General features: G+C 39.8%; 1 pseudogene; it reads left to right on the top strand.

Annotated features, from left to right (window-relative positions):
• Positions 1–4,638: 4,638 nt before the first annotated feature.
• Positions 4,639–5,771, top strand: LOC147431809 (uncharacterized; annotated as a pseudogene).
• The last annotated feature ends 3,049 nt before the right edge of the window (positions 5,772–8,820 follow it).

Raw genomic sequence — 8,820 nt, 5'->3', positions numbered from 1 at the left:
GTTCTCCATGGCATTGATCCACTTTGGCTTCGATAGCAGCTAATTGTGACTGAATATTGAGCACTTGTTTGTGCAGTTGCTCAATTCTATTCTTAACCTGATACAATGCTGAGAACAGAGCTTGGATTGCTTTTTCTTGGTGTTCCTCAGCACAATATTTGTCGTGCTTTCCTGTTGGTGACTTACTTGGTTGTTGAGAAGTCATAGGAGTCTGAAATGGAATAGACTCAGGTTGTCAACCAGCAGGAGTTATAAGTGTTGCTAAATTCTGTCTAAGTCCAAGATGGACCATTCTTCTCCATTCCTCTGTTTTGGCTAAAGCTCCAGCATGTTCGATCATGTTCCTAAATAGTGGAAGTGGTTTATAACTTTCTGTTCTTTCTTCCACAGATTTAACATAGAGGGTCTTTGTTTTCTCATCCAAGAGGGTTCTGAATCTTCTGTATCTATACTAAGAGTTTACGAAGCAAAAGAAGATTCAGATTGTACCTTGGTTTCTTTGGAAATGCATATGGCTTTCTGACCATATTAAACATCACAGAAGCGTTGTCGTCAGAGACGGCTAAAGGTACTTCAGTGAGACTGATTCAGTGGTCGTAGAGTTAGAAGTTTCTTGTTCATCTGAATCATAGTCCAGGTATTCATTGATAGGAATATCATGCTTCTGAAACCTGTTACAGTAGACAACTTTATACTCATATTTTTCTTTGAGTAGAGCATTTCCAAACCTTTTTATACGCTTAGGGCATTCTGGAGCAATATGCCCTTCCTTTTGGAAGATGTAGCACAAAACCGTCTTTCTTTCTTGTTTAGACAGCTTCCTGATCCTGTGGGCTACTTTGTATTTCTTTCCAAATCTATTTCTGTGGTTTTTTATTTTGGAGGATCATTTTTTTTCAGCCATAGCACAGCCAAAGTCTTTGACCTTTGTTTCTTTGTTGCAGAAACTTGAATTAAATCCTTTTACCTGGTTAAATTCTTTCTTCATTCTGAGTTGAGCACGTTCAAGATCTGTGACTTCATCAATAAAAGAATTTATCAGTGCTAATGTGATTTGGTCATCAAGCTATAGACTAGATGCCTTAATACGTTCTTTGGCCAAATTTTAAAATGAGGGAGGAAAAGAATTTACATTATATTGTTTGTACTCTGCTTTAAATTAGCCTTCAGGGAACTCGTACATCAGGTGGGTCATATGTTTTTGATAAGCTTTGATCTTTCTAAGATCACACAGCTTACCCAGAAAAAAGCTTCCCTGTACCTGTCCTTTATCTTTTGCTGTGATCCTAAGGATTGCATTACTATTTTAGGAATTTCTCCTTGCAGAATGAATACTTTGCTTTCTTCATTTAGGTCATCCCACCAATATCTCATAATTCCTTGAAATCCTGCTGTTAGCATTGTGATAGCTTGGCGTTGGGATAGATCCTTGTATTGCACTCCATATTGTGCAGGATTATACATGAACTCCAACACTTTCCATACCTGCTCTTGATTTAGTCCATCTATGTCGGTATCTAAGAGAGCACCGATACAAGATATATTTTGATCCTTGTCTAATGAAAGGAACTATACCAATAGCTATATAACCAATATGTACAAACTGATGTCCTTTACTAAGAGCCTTTGCTTGCAACTCTTTAAGTTGTTGGAACATATATATGACATGATTGTCAGCATCACTATCTTTGATAGTCAATTTTCCATGGGTTTCATGGAACAAGGTATGAGTAGATAGGGTAAATACCTTCTGATGTTTATAGATCTGGTTAGTATTTACTTTAGGTAGACTCCACTTGACAGAGGGGTTCTGCTCTTCAACTTCCATGTTGTTAGAGAGGAGCTTCTTGAAAGAGGATACAATCATTGCCATTGTTGAAATTGATTGTTGCCTTTAAAGAATGAAATCCCTTCTAATTTCAAGGGACTCCGGATATGCAGAAACACTACACAGTGGGGTATAGAGAGACTTATCATGCCTGTGGAAAGCCTATGTCTAAGTCGCACACAAAGCCTAAGCGACGTCGACAGAAAAAGGCATTTTTCTCTCACCAAAGATGTAGGGAGTCCTCACGAGCACTTAGGATTTCTCTCAGTTTCTCTCACGGTTACAACAAAACAAATACAAGTTAGGCTCTCATACCAGTTTAGGCGGAAGCACGCAGAAGTAGACACAACAAAGCAGACAGCATACAGAAGCTTGAACACGATAACAGCTAGCGTAGAGACGGTATGAGAGTCACAGCACGAGTAGTATATTGATACTCAAGAAATTACAAAAGAGGCTCGGTTGTAAAGGATGTCTGCGAAGTTGCAAGGCCTCGCTTATATAGGCAATTCAGCCCTTGCGTGAAAGATACAACAGGATCTAGTAAGTGCGTCTGAAAGTGTGATTGAGACATAAAGGAGTGAGTGCGCGGAAAAGAAGAAAGACTTTATTCAATTTGCTAGTCTCAGTGCTTATGTCACTTTTTATTCCTTTGTGTAGTGTCATGCTAGATGTCATCTTTAAGTCCTTTTTCGTTCCCTTTGACTCTGGACAGAAGGTCGCCAATATTATTTTTGATTCTTACGACATATTCATGAGTGATGTCGAAATGACTCAACTTATAATCCTAGCGGTAGATGAGATTCAACTTGTAGTAACAGTGCATGTTTGTTGGATGTTCTTTTTAGAAAGGTTCATGAAGACTCTGAAGGGATCTGTGAGACAAAAAGCACAACCAGAAGGATCAATGGCAGAGGGGTGGTTAGTGCAAGAGTTATGTGTGTTCATTTCAGGATACCTTGCACATAAAAACAACATGCCCAACTTGTGGAGTACAAAGGATGATGATCGAGTGGTGGGTGAGGTTGCACAAGGAAATGGAGTTATAAATGTATTTGATGAGGCCATGAGGACAAAAGTCAATAATTATTGCATGATTAATAACGAAGAGATGCAAAAGTGGTATGAGCAGTATGAGGAGAGGAGAGAAGAACGAATAGAAGCCCGTGACACATGGAGGAGGACCAACAATAGTGTCCTCTTTCCTGACTCCATGAGGTTGCTTCCCAAAGTAATGTCAACAACATGGCTTCAAGCAAAGATGAAAAGAGCTAAAGCAAATGGATAAACTATCAACCTTAATGAGGAAGAGTTTGCATTTGTCCCAGATTGGCAAGTAAGAATTATTTTTATTACTTAGCTACATTTGTAACTATGAAGTATGTCAAGATGCTAAGTATGAATGGGCGTATGTACTATGTTATAGTATCATAGGTACAATGCACTATGGCCACATGAGAGCCATTTTTGAGTGGAGAAAATAGATAAGAATCGCACCACGTATGATTGTGGGGTTATGGCTACATTTGATCAAGAGAGGAGTAGCATTGACAACACTAATATCCGACTTGTTTACTATAGTTTGATACAAGATATCATTGAAGTCAACTATGAAAGGTTTTCTATGTTTATTCTAGATGTGAAGTGGTTCAAGGTAGTTAAAACGGGGAGAGGTGCAATGGTCCATCATGATCATAGTGGTTTCTATGTCATCAACTCAAAGGCGGTGTGGACAAACAAAGATGACACATTTGTTTTCCCTCACCAATGTGAGTAGGTATAGTCCACAAAACATCTTAGGTAAAAGTATGCTTACTTCTTTAACAATATAATAAGGCATGTATATGTTTGTCATTGAAGGTTGTATTCTATCCCACACAAATAGATCCTAGATGGTGGTAGAAGGGGGGAGGAAGAAGAGATGCCACATAGTGCTATTCGTGATGAGGCGATAAATATTGGATGAGGTATCCGTGTTGGATGTGTAATTCAAAGTTATTGTACATGAGAACACAAGTTCAATATCCATTATTATTATTGTGGTCTTCCTCAAATTCTAATGATGTGCAAAAAGTGATGCACATGTGCTCTAATGTGTGCACCTTTGTAATTTCTATATTTTCATGTCTCAATCTAATAATATAATATATTTTCTACTAATGGAAAACACAATTATGCCATCCCCAATTTCATACATATGTAAAGGGCTATTATTTTTATCACATTACAAAGATCCTTGAAAAATGTGCTGCTAAAATCAACATACTTACAAAACAGCTGAAAATATAGAGAACTTTGGCAAGAACACGAACTACGAAGTGATTTTGGGAAGGCCTTTCACGAGGCAATTCAAGATGATCCAGGACTGGGGTTACATCTATTTGTACCGAAGTGATTTTGGGAAGGCCTTTCACGAGGCAATTCAAGTTGATCCAGGACTGGGGTTACAACTATTTGTACCTCCCTCAAGAGAGCGCGCTCACGAGGGTCAATCTTAAGAACCATAAATATAGAGACGTCTCTAAATCACCAGTAGAAGAGTGGACTCAAAGGATTCCATGTCAAAGGATAGAGTGGACCTATGGATATGCGGTGCTTTGACAAACAACTTTCACCTTAACGGATCAAAGTGTGAGAGATGCTCAAAGGATGACATGTATACACCATTACCCTTTCCTGAGCACCTATTAGATCCCCAAGAATGGATCCAGGTCTTAGCCGCTTTGGATGTTTGTGTTGTGCCAAAGCCAACTCAGTTCTGTGACATTGATGGCAATGACATTGTTCCTATACGAATGATGAGAGTCTATATGGATTCTGACGATACCGACTCGGACAATGACAGCTCTATTCAAGAATACTGTGAAATGGACCATACTCCCAACCAAAGCAAAATTCATGAGATGCAATAGAAATGTCATGTTTCTTTGTGAAATAACGCTGAAGAGCGGCAAATTGAAAATGCCTTGCCAACAATATTATCTTGGCTAGCAAAAACTGCAAAGGTCTCATCAAGCAATCTAGGCACAATACCAAAACACCGAATATAGTTGGTTTACAAGATTTCTCCGTACTTTTATGAGTATGAGGATGAGAAGGGGAACTTTTACCAGGTTGTTAAAAAGGCATGCCAAAATGTCGATCACCAAGTGTAGTGTTGACATTACCTCGATTTAGTCGTGGGAATGGGAAGCTAACTCTTTTGGATGACTATGGCAATGAATAGGAGATGGTACAACTTCCTAAGAGTATTGAGCAATCAGGGAAGGGGGAAGCTCCTTCTTCTATGTCTCCTCTGAGAGCATCATTGGGTGTTCCACCAGGTTTTGACCAAGCAAAGCCTCAGGCCACCAATGATGCCCATGCACCAATGCCACCTATCTCAAAGGTCCTAGAGGAAAGAACAAACCACGTGACCAAACACTCACACATAAAGATCACTCTTATGTCTGAAAAGACGATTGTGTTTGTGTCTGCAAACATAGATCCTAAAAGGAGTCAAAGCATAGTGTCCTATGAAGTTTGGGAAGCATTGGGTAAGCCGACTCTAACTCCTCTAGAGCCACAAGATAGAGAATGCATGGAATCTATAATCTTGAAAGTCAAAATACAATTGCAGCCCATGTATTGTACGTTTCATGTTGCCAACTCATGCATGTAGGACAGACGAAGATGCCACTCTAGGATGGTATTGGATGTGTCGGACAGATTACCAAGAGGACAAAAAGGACAATGCCTATACCGTGAAGGTAAATTTTGTAACCCTTACAGGAAAGAGAAGTACAAACCATCCCAAATCGGTTCAAGATTTTCAATCTCTTCGGAATGCTTCTTCAATGGAAATGGTAACTCCCGCAATGGAAGTACAACCATCAACAAAGAAGGTCACATTCAAGGAGCTTGTGATGCCAGTGATGACGTTCACTCACGAAGACCATTCTAAGCATGCTAGCATTGAAGTGGGAAAGGCTTTTAATCCATTGCAAGGCCAAGGAAGGGGGGAGTTACTATCTTCCACACACACTCCAACTTACCATGAAAAAGGCAAAGCTAAAGTGCAATCAACCTTTGTACATCAAGTTCCACATAAGCTCATTAAGGAGTCATTCGCAAGTTCTTCATGGGTAATAAAAGACTCATCTACAAAGGAGTCTCATAATAAGCGGCAACGTAAAGTCTATCAGCCGAAGTATCCATCAACCAGAGCCCAACAAAGACGACAACCACGACAAGTCTTAGTGCCAAAACACATGTTGGAAGCACAAAGACTCTGCAATGATGATGAGCACAAGTGGGTAGAATGCTAAGCAACACAAAGCGCATATTCAAGCGGCTGGATTTCTAGTCAACGGTCATTGGAAACACAAGGCTACAACCAAGGAAACAAGGAGTTATGGCTACCAAAGCCAAAGTTCACAGCGTACAAAGTGCCTTCAACAATGGATCTTCAAACATATGGAGCTCAAAAGCAGCAACAAAGAACGCAACAAAGGCGCAAGAAAAGGAGATCAAAGCCACAAAGAAGACAACCATCCATTCATCAACTTGATCGGTACGTTCAGACTTGGATCCCTAAAGAAAGCATATCTCAAATATCAGATAAGGGAAAGAGCCACCTCATATGTATCCTCACAAAAAGAGAAGAATGAAACGTGTACCAAGAGTGGATTATCCCAGAAGATCTCATCCAAGCACAAGGATACTATGAGGAAAACACACAATTGTGGATTTTGAAGACTCTTCTTCAAAGCCAATCAAGCCATCAATGTTTTCCAGAAGAGAAACCATGGCAATTAAAGACCACCCAACAATGGACGCAGTGACTAGATTCACCAAGTCTCATGTCAATCAGACCAGATACACCAAGCAAGAACTGAAGTGGATTCCTAAGAAGATTTCGGTCAACCAGCCCGCAGACATCTTCAAAGCCAAACCCAAAGATGCTACAAAAGTGGGTCCCGAAGAGAGCTTCTATAGACAAGCTTGAAATGTCTTCCAAGCCAAAATCACCAATGCAACAATGGTGGATACCAAAAAGAAGCTCTACAGTAGCAAGTGCCAAGATCACAACCGCTGAAGGAAACAAGGCAGAACCACTACCAAGAGCACCATCGAGGCTTTCCAAGTTCTTCACTCCAATTTTTGATCAGCTAGTAACACTTATCTCGGAGTAGATAAAGTCTTGACAAAGTACAATCAAGTCCTCTCTGTGTACTTTGAGACACAAACAGGAAGTCCAAGTTGCCACTAGCCAAAATGGGTTGGAAAACATACGTGTCAGAGTCGAACACTTTATAGCCAAAACATGCTCAAAAGTCAGTCCCAGAGCTTCAAGTCCTATGTAATCTGTGAATATGGCTTGCATGTACATAATCCTTTCATTTGTTTCCCATCTTTTCGTGTGCAGTAATCTCAAGCTAGAAGAGTTGAGCATAGTTATGACATGTCGCTCATGTAGGCGGTGGGCATAAGTGTTGAAGTCTATTTCTAGCTACTCGAGGGTGGAGAAGGTAAGTTAGGACATACTTTGTGAGTTTGAGAGTAGTATCCTCATCTACAAAAGCCACTTGACGGTTTAACGGTCGTACTGCTTTCATCTTCATACATGTCAGTCATTCTGTTATAACGTCTCTAGGATTCATAGCTCCTACGTGCATTGTAATTTCTTTAGACATGCTGAATTCTGAGTGCATTTGGGGTATCAAAATCAAGATACATGCATTAGGCACAATTTTTAACATCGAGAGTACACAAAACAGCAAGAAACTATCAACCGCAACAGCCAATAAAATCAATATACACTCAAATTTCATGTCAATTTCGGCCATAGGTCTAGGCCACACTAAAGCGGCTAGTAATTCATCACACTGAGAAAGAAAATTTAGAGCTGATTTTACCATGAATTATGGATCCCCTGAAGATCATGCCTACCAAAGGGATTCTCAATCGGCATCCATTTGGTCCTCTTGCCACTCAATTTAGTCACATACCGCTAAAAAACAGTGAAAATGGAGTATTTTCCCACTAGAACTGCGATACGAAAAAGAAAAAATGGGTAACCAACCACCTTAAGTGCTCTAGAGCCTCTTGGAAGTGTCTAAAGCATGCATGTAAATCAGCTTCCAATTTGGATCTCATTACGTCTAGCTTTGCATGAGCTTTCAATGAGGTCATCTGAAACTGCCACAACTGGCCAAACACCTATTTTCAAGGCACTGGGATAATTTGTGCAAAAGCAAAAGCCCAAAAGTAGATCTAACCTTATCAACTTCTTCTCAAAGTGCTTAAAAATGCCAGAATCTAATCTTGTTTAACTTGAAGTTCATTTAATATTTGTTTCAGGGTGGGCAACATGGCCTGTAATCATTTGTGACTTTATCTCATTTCTCTTTGGCCACAGTTCTTGCCAAGATAAAAGGGGCTGGTACTTGATAATTGGGAAAGAATTTTTGGAGCTGATTTTACCATGACTTATGGATCCCTTAAAGATCATGCCTACCAAAGGGATTCTCAATCGATATCCATTTGGTCATCTTGCCACTTGATTTAGTTCATACTGGTCCAAAAAACACTACAAACATGGTGCTTTCCACACAATCTTCTGTCCCCCAAGTGACACACTGGTCAACTTTCTTTCACAGGTGGTTAAGAGTATCTTGGGATGTTGAGATACATGCATGTGAATGGGCCCATCAATCAGAGTTCCTCTCATCAGGGTTTGCATCAGTTTTCAGCGAGGTCATCCAAAAATGTCACACCTTGCCAACTGCCTATATTCGGGATGATGGGATAATTCTTATAAATATGTTGCAAGGTGTCTAGAATATTAGATCTCTTCTCACAGTGTTTTTGGAAATGCAAATCAAACCTCATCCAATTTGGATTTCATTTGCTAATTCTTTATGGGCGGGAAAGCTAGTAGAAAATCATCTACAACACTGCTACCAATGTCTTATTGATGTCAAATTATCATGCTCTTCTAAGCACACCCT

This window comes from Adiantum capillus-veneris, chromosome 21 (assembly GCF_014529385.1).
Source record: "Adiantum capillus-veneris isolate H3 chromosome 21, ASM1452938v2, whole genome shotgun sequence".
Classification (NCBI taxonomy): Eukaryota; Viridiplantae; Streptophyta; class Polypodiopsida; order Polypodiales; family Pteridaceae; genus Adiantum; species Adiantum capillus-veneris.
The sequence above is the reverse complement of the archived record's forward strand: the minus strand, read 5'-3'. Positions and strand labels throughout refer to the sequence as shown.